Source organism: Protobothrops mucrosquamatus, unplaced genomic scaffold (genome assembly GCF_001527695.2).
Source record: "Protobothrops mucrosquamatus isolate PMUCROS unplaced genomic scaffold, P.Mucros_1.0 scaffold1252, whole genome shotgun sequence".
NCBI lineage: Eukaryota > Metazoa > Chordata > Lepidosauria > Squamata > Viperidae > Protobothrops > Protobothrops mucrosquamatus.
In genome coordinates, this window is record NW_015387458.1 from 43,829 (window position 1) to 57,994 (window position 14,166).

Genomic DNA, 14,166 nt, shown 5'->3' on the forward strand with positions numbered 1-14,166 from the left:
GTTGGCTGAGATTTATGTCAGAAGCTGCCACAATGGGTGATGCATCTCAGGGATTTCCTTATCCTTAGAGGGGGGAGGGAGAGGAGGAGGAGGAGGAGGAGGAGGAGGAGGAGGAGGAGGAGGAGGAGGAGGAAGAAGAAGAAGAAAGGAGAAGGAATGGTAGTGGAGGAGGAGGAGAAGTGGTCGAGAAAGGAGAAGGAGAAGGAGTGGTGGAGAAGGAGAAGGAGTGGAGAAGGAGAAGGAGCGGAGAAGGAGAAGGAGCTTCGGAGGTTAATCAAGGTCAACCAGGGAGAGGAGAATCTCCTGCTAAAGCAGCCTGACCAAGATACCTGCAAATTGGAGTCATGCACGAGTTGCAGCTGCTCCTTGATTACATGCAGTTCCTCTTGTTGAGTCTTGATGTCGGCTTGCAATATGCGCGTCCGCTCTTCCAGCTGTTCCTTTAGCTGGTGCATCATCCCCATTTGTGTTGGGAAATGGTAGCCTGGCTGCGAACACAAGACCGACTCGAACCACGTTTCGCAAAAAATAACTGCTCTCACCACCCTCTACGTACAGCACCTGCGCTAACTACTCCCCTGCGCAAATATTAAGGTCTCCTCACTATTGCAACGAAGCATCATCACTGTTTCTCATTTCCTTACCTCCCTTTTCCTTCCTTCCCAACCACGGCTGAGCTTAATGCTCTTTCCCCCCCCCCCCCAGCTGATGAAATGGATTGAGATCTAACCGAAATCGATGGATTATCTTTACAACGTCCGAGATGTAGAATCACAGGGCTGGAAGGGACTCAGATGTCTTCTGCTCCAACCCCAAAGCAGGAGTCTTTACATCACCCAAGTCAAAGAGTTGTCCAATCTTTTCTTGAAAAACTCCAGCAATGGAGCGTTCACAACCCCAGGAGACAAGCTGTTCCATTGATTAATTACTCTCCTGGTCAGGAAATTCCTTCTTATTTCCAGGTTGGATCTTCCTCTGAGGAGCTCCCACCCGTTGCTTCTTGTCCTGCCCTTAGGATCTTTGGAGAATAAATTGATCCCTTTTCCCTGTGACAGCCCTTCAAGTATTGGAAGATACTGTCAGGTCTTCATCAGGCTACCCATACCTAGTTCCCCTAGCTGTTCATCTTACGGTTTAGCCTCCAGACCCCTGATCATCTTTGATGCTCCTCTCTGCACCCTTTCTAGGACCTCAGCATCTTTTTTTGTGCATTCTTTTCTGGGCTGGAAAGGTCTAACCTAACACGCCCACTGAAAACCACGACATTATGACTTTCTTCGCTCACTTCCAATCCAAGATCAAGTTTCCCACCATAGAGGGTGTCACATCTCCCATGCTTCAGATGTTGACACTTTTTAAAGACCCAAAGAAGCAACAAGAAAGCTTGGATCCAAGCTGACCTATGTCGTATCGAGTTATTCAGATTACAAGGAAGGAAGGATCTCTCCTTGGCTACAAAGCATATCTGACATTGCTTTGCGTTGGGGACAACATACCATCACCGTTTGTTGTGCAGGTACAGCAGGCTGCGTCATGTGATGCTGTACAAGATGGTCGGAGGGAGTTATGATGCCCTATTAAGAAGAAAACAAGAAAAAAAAAGACATCACAATCCATCCACTGCAGGAATGAATGATTGCGGCCTTCTGCGGTGTTCAGTTTAATTCATGTTTCACACATAGCTTCATTGTTCAAGACCATCTCAAAGCTGGGACAATATTTGGGACTTGGTTACCCAAGATGGTTTTTTTTTAAATGAGCAATTTCTCATTGATGGATGCTGTGCCTTACCTGGGTGTTGCCGCTGGAGGCGAGCTGCAAGGAGACCTTGTCCGGTGGCCCCAATGATAAGCCTTGCCGCGTCGGAGTGCTGGCATCGGTGTGCCGCACGGATGAGGTGGCTGCAGAAAACAAACAAATTTGGGAAGAGGTGAAAACCACACANGAGAGGGAGGGAGGGAGGGAGGGAGAGAGAGAGAGAGAGAAAGAAAGAAAGAAAGAAAGAAAGAAAGAAAGAGAAAGAAAGAAAGAAAGAAAGAGAGGGAGAGAGGGAGAGGGAGAGAGAGAGAGAGAGAGAGAGAGAGAGAGAGAGAGATCGTTCCAGTTGGGACACCAAGACAAAGGACACTTTTGTGGTCTTGGAAACGCGTCTAAACATTGCCTTGAGAGAAAAGAGGTTGCTTGGGAATTTAAAGAAGGACACAAACCCAAAAGGTTTTTGTGACTTTGGGGCAAGGAAATTCCCCTACAGCTTAAGAATTGAAAAAACAAGCAATTCAGAATTACTACATGGAACTATGGAGAGAATATCCACTAGAGGTCAGCCAGCCTTTGCCAATTATCAATATAAATGCTCCAAAATTAATACCGAACGTTTACAGAATAGGTGTTAACATGATTTGCTAGAAAACCTATATGCTGTTACTATTTTTTTTTTTAAAAAAATGGCCAGAAATTATACGTAGAGAACAGCCTCCTTGTTTTAAGAATTGTTTTTTGCTAAGTCAGGTACAGTATATGAATAATCTGAAGTTATGAAGCATAGACCCGGGACGTTGGCTGAGATTTATGTCAGAAGCTGCCACAATGGGTGATGCATCTCAGGGATTTCCTATAGTGGGTTTACTCAGAGCTCTCTGAAGATGCTGAACACTCAATCTTGAACCTTCTGGGTGAGAAGATAATTACCACTCAGTTGAAGTCAAACTATCTAACAAATGTTCTCTCTCAACAGCAATCCAAAATTTCAGGCACCCGGAGAAGCTGGTGTCTTAGAGGGGGGAGGAGGAGGAGGAAGAGAAGGAGGAGGAGGAAAAGAGAAGGAATGATGGTGGAGGAGGAGGAGAAGTGGTCGAGAAAGGAGAAGGAGAAGCAGCGGTGGAGAAGGAGGAGTAGTGGAGAAGGAGAAGCAGCTTGAGCTTCGGAGGTTAATCAAGGTCAACCAGGGAGAGGAGAGTCTCCTGCTAAAGCAGCCTGACCAAGATACCTGCAAATTGGAGTCATGCACGAGTTGCAGCTGCTCCTTGATTACATGCAGTTCCTCTTGTTGAGTCTTGATGTCGGCTTGCAATATGCGCGTCCGCTCTTCCAGCTGTTCCTTTAGCTGGTGCATCATCCCCATTTGCGTTGGGAAATGGTAGCCTGGCTGCGAACACAAGACCGACTCGAACTACGTTTCGCAAAAATAACTGCTCTCACTACCCTCTATGTACAGCACCTGCGTTAACTACTCCCCTGCGCAAATATTAAGGTCTCCTCACTATTGCAACGAAGCATCATCACTGCTTCTCATTTCCTTACCTCCCTTTTCCTTCCTTCCCAACCATGGCTGAGCTTAATGCTCTTTTCCCCCCACAGCTGACTAAATGGACTGAGATCTAACCGAAATCAATGGATTATCTTTACAACGTCCGAGATGTAGAATCACAGGACTGGAGTGACCTCAGCTGTCTTCTGCTCCAACCCCAAGGCAGGAGTCTTTACATCACCCAGGTCAAAGAGCTGTCCAATCTTTTCTTGAAAAACTCCAGCAATGGAGCGTTCACAACCGCAGGAGACAACTGTTCCATTGATTAATTACTCTCCTGGTCAGGAGATTCCTTCTTATTTCCAGGTTGGATCTTCCTCTGAGGAGCTCCCACCCGTTGCTTCTTGTCCTGCCCTTAGGATCTTTGGAGAATACATTGATCCCTTTTCCCTGTGACAGCCCTTCAAGTATTGGAAGATACTATCAGGTCTTCATCAGACTACCCATACCTAGTTCCCCTAGCTGTTCATCTTACGGTTTAGCCTCCAGACCCCTGATCATCTTTGATGCTCCTCTCTGCACCCTTTCTAGGACCTCAGCATCTTTTTTTGTGCATTCTTTTCTGGGCTGGAAAGGTCTAACCTAACACGCCCACTGAAAACCACGACATTATGACTTTCTTCGCTCACTTCCAATCCAAGATCACGTTTCCCACCATAGTGGGTATCACATCTCCCATGCTTCAGATGTTGACACTTTTTAAAGACCCAAAGAAGCAGCAAGAAAGCTTGGCTCCAAACTGACCTATGTCGTATCGAGTTATTCAGATTACAAGCAAGGAAGGATCTCTCCTTGGCTACAAAGCATATCTGACATTGCTTTGCGTTGGGGACAACATACCATCACCGTTTGTTGTGCAGGTACAGCGGGCTGCGTCATGTGATGCTGTACAAGATGGTCGGAGGGAGTTATGATGCCCTATTAAGAAGAAAACAAGAAAAAAAAAGACATCACAATCCATCCACTGCAGGAATGAATGATTGCGGCCTTCTGCGGTGTTCAGTTTAATTCATGTTTCACACATAGCTTCATTGTTCAAGACCATCTCAAAGCTGGGACAATATTTGGGACTTGATTACCCAAGATGGGTTTTTTTTAAATGAGCAATTTCTCATTGATGGATGCTGTGCCTTACCTGGGTGTTGCCGCTGGAGGCGAGCTGCAAGGAGACCTTGTCCGGTGGCCCCAATGATAAGCCTTGCCGCGTCGGAGTGCTGGCATCGGTGTGCCGCACGGATGAGGTGGCTGCAGAAAACAAACAAATTTGGGAAGAGGTGAAAACCACACATGATTTTATGATTATGGGTTTTGGCCATGCTAGGAATGAGGAGTGTGACAATTTAGAAAACCAATGAGTTCCTTGTTCTACTAGACTAGGGCCTTTGCAGCATAACAAGGTGGAATGGCTCCTCATAAGATTATCAAGGAACAGACACTAGAAAGCCAGACAGCCCAAAGGTCCCTCTGATGCTATTCTTGAACATTAAACTTCCCCTTGGTTTCACAGGGGTTGTGTGTGTCAGATGTGACCCCTACATGCAGAGTCGGAGAGCGCTGTGTGTGAAGATCGGCGGGAACTGTGAGAAGACACGGATACACCTTCCCGGCTGACTTCTTGGTTAGTGGGCACACAGTGTCGGGCGTTGATATAATCCCCTTGACTCTGGAAAAGCGAGAAAGTTGATGGTCATCATCTTAGGAAAAGAAAACCGACTTGAACCTTTAAAAAAAATAAACACACAGCAACTGTACAAGTATTTTTTCTTCCAGAAAGTGACTTCCAAGATTCTGAGAATCCTAGACAAAGGTTGTCCATTTTAAGTCACCTTGCCGACTTTCTGTTCATCAAATTTGACTGTTCTGCTGGTGATGAGTTATTTTCAGAAGAGAACATCCTGTACAACACACGTGGAGAAGACTTTAGCTAAAGGAGGAGCCAAAACCTGTTGTTTTTTTTCAAAAGGCAACTGGACTTTCTTTGTTTTTCCTTGAAGCCATTCCGCTTTTCATCCAAGAAGCTTCTTCAGAACTGGAGAAGCTTCTTGGATGAGAAGCAAAACATTTTCAAGGAAAAACAAAGTCCAGTTGACTTTTGAAAAAGCACCTTTGGAACAACCAGGACGTGGATGACTAAGAATCTCCATAGACAAGTAGAGGAAGACCATTCTTCTAGCTCTCTTCTATGTGGTTCTTTATGATGGTGGCCAACTGGAGTGAAACTTGTAGTAGAATTCAGACAGTGTCTCTTTACTGAATTGTTGACCAAGTCAAGAAGCCATGATTACTACTGCAAACCTTCTCACAATTCCAGTCTACGTTTGTTCAATTCTGGCACTGAAAATACAAATCAACTTCACTCACCAAAGCAACTGTTGGCAGTGTTTTAAAACTGACATCAATATCCAGAATTGTAACAGACTTGGGTTGAGTGCCCTCCAAGTTTCATGAATAAATAAATTAACTTAAAACAAACAAACTTTCTGGACTTCGGCAGGCAGGCATAATTGAACCAGCAAATTGAATTGCCAAATCTTCAAGGCGTTGCAAAATAAAAATAAAAAATGTCCGCTCCAGAAAACTCTTCTCTTATGTGATGGCTATCTTTAAACTTTCTTCACAAGGGTGGAGAAAATAGGCCACTTGGATTTCATGTCCAAGGTTTAGAGATCAATTAAAGAAAGCTCCCTCTGAGTGACGTTTGGCCTCTCATTATCGAAACGCTGGCATTGACTAATTTGACCCAATTAATTGAGCAGACACAACGAGGCCTTATTGATTCTTATAAAAGGCGATGGAAAAGGCGATTAGGGAGACAATCTGCCAAGCTCAGGAACCTCAGTTTTTCAGGGGGAAAAACAAGCTAATAGATCAATAATGTATTCCTTTATTTTCCATCCTTATAATTGTGGCAATGGGTGAATCAGCACAAAGGTTATGGACAGGTAATATTAGAGGCAAAGGATAACTCAGCAATAGCAAAATTGCTTAGTAGATATAAGAGTTCAACAGCTCAGCACATCTGGAAAGTGACAAGCTGTAGAAAGCTGAAGGTCTTGGCTCAACTCCTAGAAGTTTCAATAAAGGAGAATATTTGTAGCTCAGGGTTGAACTGAGGGGTCCTTTATGCTCTCTGAATCTGCTTGTTTTCTTGCAGATGTTTCATGACCTAACTAGGCAACATCATCAGTGCTAGAAGGGAGTGGGGTGTGCAAGGAGGAGGCGGACTGTGGGGTCCTTGGTGCTCTCTGAGCTTGGTTGTTTCCTTGCAGATGTTTAATTAAACTAGGTAACTGATAGTGTAGCACTGATGACATTACCTAGTTTGGGTAATGAAACGTCTTCAAGGCAACAACCAGGTTCAGGTTGATCACCAAGGACCCCTCCTAGAACTTCACATCCAAAAGATGCTAAAAAAAAAAAAGAAGACTTAATTTCCTGGATCCTGATCATCAAACATCTGGAGCAGCATTTCTCAACCTTTGCAACTTTTAAGATAGGTGGACTTCAACTCCCAGAATTCCTAGCTATCTTGGCTGAAGAACGCTAGAACTCTACCGTCCCTGTCTTAAAGTTGCCAAAATTGGGAAACGCTGATCTGCAGGCCTGTTATAAATGTGGAGCAGACCTTTTGCTCATCCAAGGTAAGGCAGGTTTTTCCAAGCAGGTCAATTGCAATTCCCATGGATCAGGCTGGCTGGGGATGAGTGGTACTGTAATAATTGAACGGTGAGGAAACTAGATCTGGCAGGATAAATCCAGAGCATCTGCCTGTTCGACTTCATCAGAAAAGAAGTTGACAGAAGGAAGCTTTATAGGGGGAAAAAAATCTCTTGTGCATTTCAGATTCACTTGAAGGTGGAAACCAATACAAAGGAACCAGGGGGGAAAAAATCTCCAATCCCGTCTTCCAAAAGATCAGTTTCCCGTTGACGCGAAACCTTTGAACAGCCAAAAACTTCTTACTGGATCTTTCTCGGAATGTATAATACCTTTAAGGATGAAGAGGCCAATTCAATAGAAGATTCCTCAAGGCAAACATCCCTTCTCCTCTCAGCTCGAACCTCAGCATAGCTTTAAAAAAAAGGGCAAGGGTGAAACCCGTGCAGAATAATGCATCAATCAACCTATAAATCAAATGTTTATTACAGTTATAGACCAGCATAAGGAGGGCGGGGTACGGTCATTAAAAGCCTCTAGGACACGTCAGCATAGAAATAAAAATCTAGGAAAATTATGAAAAGCCAGAAGGTATAAGATTTAGATCTATATCTCCCTTTCTTTCTCTCTTTCTCTCTTTCTCTCTCCCTCTTTCCCTTTTTTCTTTCTCATTTTCTTTTTCTTTCCTTCCCTTTCTCTCTCTCCCTCTCTCCTTTTCTCTTGCCTTCTCTCTGCCTTTCTGTTTTCTTTCTTTCTTTCTTTCTTTCTTTCTTTCTTTCTTTCTTTCTTTCTTTCTTTCTTTCCTTCTTTCCTTCTTTCCTTTTTCTTTCTTTCCTCTTCTTCTCTCTCTCTTCCTAATCACCCCATATCTTACTGAGAAGACCACAAATTAAAAGAATAAAAAGAATGGGCCTACTATTTCCTGGAGGAAAAGAAAGACTATTTTTCCAGTTTATATAGGCATCCATCTCAAATACATGATCCTGGGCAATCAACAGGCAACTGATATCACATTCTTAAGCACAATTTAAGAACTAGGCTTTTTTTTTGGGGGGGGGAGAAGGGACAGAGGAATGTGGGCAACAGCATATTTACAGATTACCTCCATCCTCTGTTCTTTTTTCATAGCCCATAGTTATTGTTGCCCCTGGACCTTAAACCACGGTTAACTCTAGTTAGTAGAAATAAATTCAATCGCCTCTGGTGTCCTTGATTTGATGTACCATGTTTTAGATCAGTATTTTTCAACCTTGGCTATTAGGTTGTGGGGGTCTCAACTCCCAGAATTCCCCAGCCAGCATGTTTTACTTAACAACCACACCCCATTAACGTGGATTTTTCCTTTCCCTATTGTGGTCATAAGTCGAGGACCAACGGAATACTGCTTTTAGCTTTCTGCTACCTCCAACAGAAAAATATCATGTTGTTTTTCCCTTCTCAGTTTTAATCATAATCGTTTTATATAACTGCGCACACTCCAGCATACTATTACAACACATTTGAATCCAGGCTTTGTAGGGCAGACAAATAGTTTGCGTGCTTACCTAACAACCGTGTGGCTGCACACAATGAACTCGGGCTTGGAGTTCCACTGATGGTAGGTGATGTAATAATGGGTCTGTAACCATATCCACTGCTGGCCTTTGGTCAAGAATCTGTAGTAGCAAGACTTGCCTTTGCCAAATTGCATCACTGCGTATTAACGACAACAAAAGACAAGCTCTGTTAAACCCGGCTTGGCACACTGGTTCATGTCCTCCTTCCTGGCATTGACCTGTTCTGTGGATGTCCATCCAAGGGTTATTAGAGACCCAGGAGAAATGCCACTGAGAACAGCAACCCCAGGAATAGATAATGAAAAGGGTGGCCAGGTCATAGTGCAGTTGGAGAGAAAGATGGGATAAAGAGAATTAAGAGAAAATATTTGTAAACAAAATATATATTGGCAGAGATATATGTTTAGTGGGAACATCTGGCATTCTCTGTGGTAACAGAATAACAGAGTAACAGAATTTGAAGGGACCTTGGAGGTCTTCTAGTCCAACCCCCTACTCAAGCAGGAGAACCTGTGTTGTCCAATCTCTTTTTAAAAACTTCCAGTGATGGAGCACCCATAATTTCTGGAGGCACTGATTAATTGTTTGTCAGTGTCAAGAAATTTCTCCTTAGTTCTAGGTTGCTTCTCTCCTTGATTGGTTTCCATCCGTTACTTCTTGTCCTGCCTTCAGGTGCTTTGGAGAATAGCTTGACTCCCTCTTCTTTGTGGCAGCCCCTTGAATATTGGAAGACTGCTATCATGTCAGTCATGTTGATTACTCAAATCAGTTTAGTTCACAGCAAAGAGCTGTAATCTTTCTTTCATATACCTTAGTGGAGAAGTCTTCTACAGGAATATGACCATGTAGATTGATGATTACATCTCTGTTTTGACTTCATGAGAAGCTAAATGCAACTCGGAAAGAATCATGGCTTACTCTTGCCTACTTTTTCCTTCCTACTTGTTTGGGAATGGATAATGGCAATTTAGAAAACAAATCGGGCACTGGTTACACACATTATTATCTCCTGATCTCCTGATCTCCTGGTTACACACATTATTATCTCCTGTGCAACAAAATCATGGTCAAGATAAACCCTCCCTGGCTGGTATGCATGCCCCAGATGACTCTTGTGAACAAGGGCACTTACGTTGTTCGTGGCACCTAGCGAGAAGTTCTAAGTCATCCGCATGGTAGTAATCATAGCCAGATGTCCCAAGAACCTCAAAGGGCAAATAGCCAATTATAGGTGGAGCTCTAGAAGAAAAGATAGGGAAGGAAAAAAGCTATGATTATTAAAGGTTAGGGCTAACCATCTTCTCCAGGGGATTGTCTGTATGCCATAGACCAGGGGTAGGCAACCTTGGCTCTTTTATGACTCGTGGACTTCAACTCCCAGAATTCCTGAGTCAGCATGGCTGGCTCAGGAATTCTGGGAGTTGAAGTCCACGAGTCGATAAAAGAGCCAAGGTTGCCTACCCCTGCCATAGACTATGCCAAGTCCAGTTGCCTTTTGAAAAAAACCATGATCTGAAATGATTGAGAATCTCCATAGAGTTTATGGAGATTCTCAATCATTTCAGATCATGTCTCAAAGATATTTTTCCAAAAGGCAACTGGACTTTTTTTTTTGGGGGGGGGGGGGGTTCCCTCGGAAACGTTTCTCTTCTCATTCAAGAACTGAAGGAGAAGGAGAAGAACGGAAGAAGCTTCAGTGTATCCTTTAACAGGTAAGCAAAAATAACTCCCAAGGAATGTGTTATTACAAATTTTCATGAGGACAGTTGGAAGCAGTTGGTTTCTTGGTCTGAAGCAGTCAATAATGGGAAGACATATCACTTCAGATATATAAAAAGGTGCCCTGGAGATCCCAAAGATGTTTTTCCAAATGCAACTGGACTTTCTAGGTTTTTTTCCTTGAAAATATTTCATTTTTCATCCAAGAAGCTTCTTCAGTTCTCCTTCTCCTTCTTCTTCTGTTCTTGAATGAGAAGAGAAATGTTTCCAAGGGGGGAAAACACCCCAAAAAGTCCAGTTGCCTTTTGGAAAAATATATTTGAGACAAGCATGACTTGAAATGATTGAGAATGTCCATAGACAATCCCCTGGAGAAGATGGTTAGGAACCAAAGAACCAACAAACTCACCACCCCAACTTCACGGTCCTTTAGAATGGAAAAGTTGGCTTCCAAAGGATTAGCCCAAGGTTGATTCTTCAATTATTGTTGTAAAATGACAGCATTTGTTTTTGGCTGATCAGCTAGAAAGCCTGTCTAAAAAGCTAAGGGGGATGATGGACTGCATAAGAGAATTGTTATGATTATTATTATTAAATAATTCTGCCTGAAGGCACAAGAGCCAATCAGAGTATACAACACTGATGCACCAAAGCACTGACTTCATCTAAGGAAGTGATGTGGAACAGTTTATTCTGTCTTTGCACTGAGGGAATAACAATTAGGGAAATGAGTCACCTGGCGCCCAAGCTTGAGGGTTTGAGAGCTGGGCAGGCATGTTGAATGTCCACATATGTAATAAGGTGACGGCCGTGCAATTACAGGTTGCCCTTGACTTACGACCAGAATTGCGTTTCGCAGTTCTGTTGTTAAGCAAGGCAGTTATTAATTGAGTCACGCCATATTTTAACAATATTTTTGCCACGGTGGTTAAGCATTTGACTTCGCTTGTCAGAAGCCAGATGGGGAGGTTATAAATGGTGATCACAGGACCCCCGGGGACGCTGCAACTGTCTTAAATACACGCCAGTCCGCCAAGCTCCTGAATTTTGATCACGTGACCCTGGGGATGCTGCAACCATCCGTAAAAGTCACCTTTTTTTCCAGTAACTAAGAATCACAGTCCCCTTTGAACGATCACTAAGCAAATCGTCGCAAATCGAGGACTAGTACAGTCAGGGATTTGCGTAAAACACCATCCTTTTGCTATTCCATCCTTAAGAGTTCTACATGATGCTTTTTTTATTGTGGGTCAGCCTTCCTGACAGTGAAACAGGCAGCATATAAATGTAATAAGTAAATAAGATCAGACAGGGTTGGTTCTCCACTCCTCTGCTCCCACACAAGCTAACCCCCTCAAAAGGTGCCACGTACACCTTGTGTGAACCCTGGGATGATTATCAAGGGAAGGTTTCCATTTATGAGAAATTACCTTCCGACAGTGACAAACACCGGGGACAAATAACTCCAATAAACACGGCTTAATTGCCGTCATTACCCATAAGAACAGGCCAGCGTATCTGCATAGTGAAGAGAAAGACATCTGCTTCCTGGTAATATATATATATATATGCGTATATATATATATATATATATATATATCATATTTAGTTCTGCCTCCGGGGCCTGCCTTAATTTCTTGACTCCAGAGTCAGCCCTGTTTTGCTCCAAGAGGTTTTCTCTATTAAGTCAGCAGAGGGAGACCGTCCTTAAGATATGATAAGATAACCTTTATTGTCATTTTTTACTATGAGCAAACTGGCCCATATTCAAAAAAAAAAAAGGCAGGATTAAGGCAGGCTTAAAGGCCTTAAGAAGTCTTCTTCTAAATACAGCTAGTTCTCGACTTACAACAGTTACCATCTGAAGTTCCAACAACACCGGAAAAAGGGACTTATGTCCACTGCAGCATCTCCACGGTCACATGATCAAACTTCGGAGGCTCGGCAACTGGCGTGTACTTATGACAGTTGCAGTGTCCCGGGATCACGTGACCCCCTTTTGCAACTTTCTGACTAGAAAAGTCAATGGGGAAGCCAGATCCACTTAACAGCTGTGACTCCCTGAACAACTGGAGCAAGAAAAATGGGACGAACATTTTTTTTGCAAGGTTTTTGCAAAATATGGGCTAGAGAATGACGCAGGGATGGCTTCAGAATTGGGTGTGCTGTTTAAAAGGGGGAAAAAAGCTTTAAGCAGCAAGAAGAAAGAGAAAAAAAATATTCTGTTTGAATAATGAGAAGGCAGGCTGGCTGTGCAACCTGAAAAGTATTTATCCATCCATCCCTTTCATCTTATTCATAGCTCAGGATATTTGTAACTTCCTGTCCTTCTTGGAATACAAAATTCTTGGTTGGGCTTCCAAGTAGGAAAGCAATGACTCAGCTCTGTTTGAACTACATCCATTAAAGTGAAGGAATAATTAGGATGGAATTGAGATTGTTTTCTTTTGTATTCTTGGGGGGAAAAGCAGAGAGACCCAAAGGAGAAAAAGGAGAAAATATATACATAGGGACATACTAGCTGACCTAACTGCAAAGGACCAGAATTCATGGCTAGAACCAGAAATCTTGGTTTGGCAGAGAAGCAAAAAAAAGCCAGGGCCTGATTTGAGTGTAAACAAAATGTGTGAATTGTGCTTAATTCAGATAGGCACCAGTGGCTCAGAAGGACCACATCTCTGTTAAGGTAGCATCTACAAGGCAATTGGAGACATCAGATTGAATTGGACAGAGAGAGAGAGACAGTTGGAGAGGCACCTGGATGGACAGGAAGACAGGCAGACAAATGGACAGACAGACTAGTAGACGGACAGATGGCAGACAAGACGCACAGGCGAACAGAGAGATGGACAGAAGGATAGACAAAGGGACTGATGGACAGACAGACCGGTAGACAGACGGGTCCCCAGCTAGACAAAATGATGGGCAGACAGACAGAGGGACAGAGGGAGGGAGGGAGGGACAGACAGAGAGGGAATGATGGGCAGACAGACAGAGGGACAGAGGGACGAATGGACTCTTGACGTCCCTTTTATGTCCCTATTTCTCTTGCCCCCAAGCAATTTTCTACCCCTTCCAGAAACCATAAACCGAACAATCTCACCTGTGGTCTAAAAACAAAAACTTCCATTCCAGGCTGTGGCGTGAGGTGAATTCTTCACAGGATTCTTCCACGTTACAAAGTTCCTGCCCAAATGGAGGGCAGAAGACACGGTTAGGCAGTTGGTCGTTTTCTCTCTCTCTCTCTCTCTCTCTCTCTCTCTCTCTCTCTCTCTCTCTCTCTCTCTCTCTCTCTCTCACACACACACACACACACACACACACACACACACACAGATGAAACACCCCCCCACCCCAGAAACAAATAATCCACCACAAACCCAAATCCAGCAAGCGAGACCACTGATCAGGCTGCCTAATTTACTTTTTCTAACCACTCTCCTAGACCATAAACTTAATCCCCCATTCAGGTGCTGCTCTAATTTGTAATTAGAGTTTGCTTTGTTTGCTACGGACGAAGAACGCTTTATTGTGAATAGGGCAGAATTATCCATTTCATCCTTCTTCCAAAAAACTCTAAACCTGCAGCGCAATCCTATTTATATATATATATAAAAGGTCACACGTGGGCATCTCCTTGAGAGGGTGCAGCCACATCAGCACGTTTCAGAAAGCCGCTCCGTATTATGACAAAGAAAAATAGCGTTGGATTGGAAAAATTTCAACAGAGCCTTGCTTGGAACGTGCTCATATTGCCCCCCCCCCCGAAGGAAAGTGTTTATCATTTTAATCTTTTAGAAATGTCTTTACTCCAAAACAAAACAAAAAAATGGTATCCCTAATGAAGTTCTCCCGGGATGGTTCCAAATGGAAGAGCTCATGGAGAGCGTTGTGCTGGTTCCGCTGGCTCCTGTCCGCGGCCCCTGG